Here is a 5,199-nt window from a genome sequence, read left to right on the forward strand (position 1 = left end):
CCTTACCTTTGCCCGGGACCGTTTGCGCCTTTTGGCTCACGTATATGATAGTGTCGCTAGCATCCATATGATAAACAGCCCGGGCTGACATGACTAGTCGTAAACCCAAAGTGGCACAGACTTACAGGGACAGGCATCCATGACCCAGCTTCGAACGTGTCGGTCATCAGCAAGTGGGTCCGGGCTGTAGCACTGGGCTAGCAGGACTCCGGTAAACCGGGCTGTAGCGGGCTAACAGGACTCCGGTACTCAAAGCGTGACATTTCCCCGAAGGGACAGACACGGGAACGAAGAAGGACACATGCCGGCCAGCCTAAGTGTTCCAGAGCAGTAGCAAGCTACCATGGCTCAGCGGTAACACTAGGAGACATTTCCCGGTAAGAGAGGCTACTAAAGATAAACAACTAGATAGTCAGATCCCACACATACCAAGCATTTCAATCATGCACACAATATGCTCGATATGTGCAATACAACGAAGCATCACAACATGACTCTACGACATAAGTACTTTATTTAAGGCTCAGGGAGCCATACATAACATACACAAAGGTACGGGTCTCACGACCCAACATACAAGTCATACAGTCATACAAACCAGCAGCGGAAGTAACTTGTCTGAGTATAGACAACTAGTAAAATAAAAGAGGCTTGGGAAGCCTAGCTATACTACAAGGTCCTTCACAAGCTCAGGGTCACCACCTGGGTCTTTAGCCTACTCGTTGATGTCAACGTCTACATAGAACCCATCAGAAGGGGTTGCAGCGTCTTCTGTAAAAATGTAGATTATAGCAACATGAGTACAAAGGTACTCAGCAAGACTTACATCAGATCCTACATACATGCATAGTATCAAGAAGGGTTGGTGGAGTTATTGCAGCAAGCCAGCTTTGACTCTTGGCTAGACTATCCTACGATACTCCAACTTGAAATGGTTTTGCGCACACGAGTCCACTACTCACCACTTCAATACACTACCGAGGATCCACCTCCGTCTTCCTACGGAAGAGCCATCCTCGGCACTCACACTTATCTTGAGGCTTTTAACAGTTTCCATTTACTTGTCTATGAACTGTATAGGTAACCAAGTAGTCCTTTACCGCGGACGCGGCTATTCGAATAGATTATGATAACCCTGCAGGGGTGTACTTCTTCATACATGTTTCCACCACTTAGCGTCTGCACACGACATGTGCTCGGCAGACTTCAAGCGAAAGCCGACGTGGGTGTAGACCACGACCTACCTAAACACTTAAGCCTCTAGTCCAGGTTTATCGCCTATTCAGGTTCCATCCGCAGGGAGTCCGGTCGAGGTTTCCCATACGGCCCCGAACGATGTGAACAGGGTTCCCGAGATACCTAACGGGTATTCGGTACACCGTGCCACGTACCTACCGCATCACAGCCCACCCCTACGGTCAGCGCTGTCCACGGCCTCCAGTAGGCTACAAACACCAGAAACTACTTGCAACTCCTGGACAGAGAGCTAGGGTGAATAAGAAGTCGAGCGGGGTCATATTTCAGGGCCCAATGCATGGTAGTAGCTGTATCTTAAATCACGCATACAGATCTCAGTGCTTAAGGTCGGCTTCAATGAAACAACCCACCATGTACTCCTACATGGCCTCTCATCGATACCTTTACCAAATCGTGTTCACCACACCACTCTCATTACCGACATAAACATTTCACTCCGGTCCGTACCATCCTTCTTCTTGACGAATAGGACGGGGCAAGCCCACGGAGATGAGCTAGGTCGGATGAAACCCTTTTTCAAGGACTCATCGAGTTGTTTCTTAAGCTCGGCTAGTTCTAGGGGTGCCATCTTATAAGGTCTTCTAGCAATCGGAACGGTTCCTGGAATGAGGTCTATTACGAACTCAACATCCCTGTCAGGTGGAACACCTGGCAATTCTTCTGGAAAGACATCCGGGAAGTCACGGACTACCGGAACGTCCTCAAGGTCTGGCAAAGGGCTGGCGTTAAGAGAATATAATTGTCGCTTAGCTATTCGGGTCAAGACATTGACTATCTTCCCCGAAGGATGGGTGAGTTGAACAGTCCTAGAGAAGCAATCGATTTGGGCATGATGAGCCGACATCCAGTCCATACCCAAAATGATATTAATATCTGAAGATTTAAGGGCTATCAAAGACGCGAGGAAAACAAGTCTGTCGACTTGGATTTCATTTCCATGGCTTACTCGAGAAGTTTGCCATTTGGATCCCGGAGTTTGGATTACCATAGAGGTTGGCATATCACCGAATGCGACGTTATGCAAACGAGCATAATTTTCAGATATAAAAGAATGAGAGGCTCCTGTATCGAAAAGAACAGATGCCGGGTGGCAATTAACAAGAAGCGTACCGAGAACGACGTTGGGATCCTCTTGAGCTTCTTCGGCAGAGATACAGTTGACATGGCCACGTGAAGCGGTGACCGGTTTAGCATGAACACTTTCCCTGTCGGCTTGCCACGGCCAACAGCTTTAGCAGATTGATTTGGGTTGGTCTGGGGGCATTCACGCATATAGTGGCCAGATTCCCCACACTTGAAACAAGTCACGGAACTGGTACGTGGAGGAGCATTGTTAATTGGACCCCCATAGGGCTTGGCTGGAGCAGACTGTTGAACGGGGCGAGGCGCCTGGAAGGATGGCCTCGGTGTGAACCTGGGTGGCAGGGCAGTGTTGGGTACCCACACGCGGCGCTTCTGAGGACCAGCACCGGATGAGGAACCCATGTCACGGCCATGCTTGCGTGTTGCGTCATAGTCAGTCTGACCAGTTTCAGCACTGATGGCTTTGTTGACAAGTTTCGAAAAAGATGTGCACTCATGCAGACGGAGGTCGCGGCGAAGCTCAGGACTAAGGCCCTTACGGAACCTTGCTTGCTTCTTGGCATCGGTAGACACTTCCTCAGTTGCATATCGTGCGAGATTACCAAACTCCCTGCTGTAAGCATCCACAGAAAGTCGGCCTTGGGTGAAACTGCAAAATTCTTCACGTTTACGGTCCATGAGACCCTCCGGAATGTGATGTTCACGGAAAGCCTCGCTGAATTCAGCCCAAGTAGTGACATGGCCCGCTGGGCGCATAGCTCCATAATTCTCCCACCACAGACTGGCAGGGCCTTCAAGATGATATGCAGCAAAGGTGACCTTGTCAGCCTCCGCTACCAGCGCGGAACGCAGTTTGTGAGAGATACTGCGAAGCCAGTCATCAGCGTCGAGAGGCTCGACGGAGTGGTGGAACGTGGGTGGATGTAATTTGATGAAATCACTGAGTGACACCACGTTAGTCCTCTGATGGTGTGCTGTGTTCTGTTCAATACGCTCCAACAAACGGTTGGTCTCCCGCTTGTTTCTCTCAGCTTCCATCATAACCTCGGCTAGTGAAGGAGGATGAGGCAGATTTTCATTTCTGCCTTCACTGCCTTCGGCCTGCTCTTGAGAAGCAGGGTTAGCGCGCGTGTTGACCATCCTAGGTAAACAAGACAATGATTTAGTCAGGATGATAAGATTCCGACATAGGATAAAAATGTAAGGAATAACTCGAAATGCAAGATGATCATCCGTATGACATGGTAAATACAGAAACTGCTTCTTTATTCCATCGTCATACACACCATACAGGGTTTAGTACAAGACCAAACAAAGTACTATTACGGTGAAAGAGGATTACATCTCATCGGAGGCATTCCAAGCTCCTATACATTATTTTTCTACACCTCCGAAAAGAGTACAAACTAGGTCATATCCCACGAGTCACGCGGGACGATAGAAGACACAGCTAGTGCGAACTAGTGATACTACCACTAACTCAGACCGATCCGTAGTAGTCCTCGTAGAAGTCACCTCCATAGCCTGGAAGCTCAACATGATCATCCGGAAACAGACGATCTCGCGGAGCTTGTGGACCATAGGGGCTAGGATGAGGTCTTGGACCAACAGACGGTGGCCTGCGGGGACCGCGAGGTGGGGTGATGCCTCCTACATCACGCCAAACCATCACGTCCGGCAGAGCAGATCTCACAGGATAGAGATCGCGCATATCTGAATATCCAGCTTGCACCGCCGGTGCGAACCGAGTCAAAGTGGCCCAGTGGTCAGCACGGGTATTGAAGAGCTCTAACCTTAAGGCCCGATTTTCACGGTCCTTATCCTCGAGCATCTCAGCAGTGGTGCGAGTCCGTGAATCCTCCTGAGTGGGGTCAGCATAGATAGCTTGGAGATACCCTTGTGCTCCCGGAAGTGATCCTGGCATATACCGGAAATCAGAGTCCCGAAATAAACCAGATCTGACTCGCATAATGGTCATCATAGAGTAGGCGGCGTCCTGCACAGCCATCTCAATAGTAACCCCGAGTCCATAGGAGCAGTGAAGAGGCTCGGTGGATCCAGGATAAGATGGAAATATCCTGACAGTGCAGAGATACTGGCTTTGATTAAAGTCTCGGAATTGCTCTTCGACCGTGTACTCGGGATACCAGCGGTATCCAGCCTCAGTCATTACCCTGACCAACTTGGCAGTATGGCCGGGTACATCTAGGCATCGAGTCAGGCGAACCACTTGATTGAGGTTGCGAGTGGCCATCTGAAAGCACAATCATAATGCAAAGGCATTAGAATTTCTAGCAAAATTTCGGCAGCATAACAGCTGTAAATGCTCAAGAAGGATTTTGAGATATTTGACAAAGGATTTCGTAGACACTCAACATCATCATATCGAAGTTCTAAATCCATTCTAACAACATAATGTGGTAGTAGAACTGAACTAGGCTTGTATCCATCAAACTTATAAGGTACTACTGATTAGTAACACGTGATCCTGATAGAGAGAATAGGTCCTAATTCCTTAACCCCCGGTAGAAGAATGGACTGACTCAGATCAGAATGTCATAAGATAAAGGAGTAAAAAAAGAGCCTTACGTTCCAACCCACAAACAATTCCCCTACATATAACTAAAGAATTTCTAGACTCAACATCGACCAGTTTGGCTTGGAGAACCTACAGGCAGTCCGGCTCTGATGCCAACGCTGTCAGGACCCCGACTCGATGTCACATCGATCTAGCCGGTAACACCTCATATCACTTTGCGGCCTCACGCACGGTATCCCCACGGGTGTCGCCTTACCTTTGCCCGGGACCGTTTGCGCCTTTTGGCTCACGTATATGATAGTGTCGCTAGCATCCATATG

Source organism: Triticum dicoccoides, chromosome 1B, assembly GCF_002162155.2.
Source record: "Triticum dicoccoides isolate Atlit2015 ecotype Zavitan chromosome 1B, WEW_v2.0, whole genome shotgun sequence".
NCBI classification, from domain to species: domain Eukaryota; kingdom Viridiplantae; phylum Streptophyta; class Magnoliopsida; order Poales; family Poaceae; genus Triticum; species Triticum dicoccoides.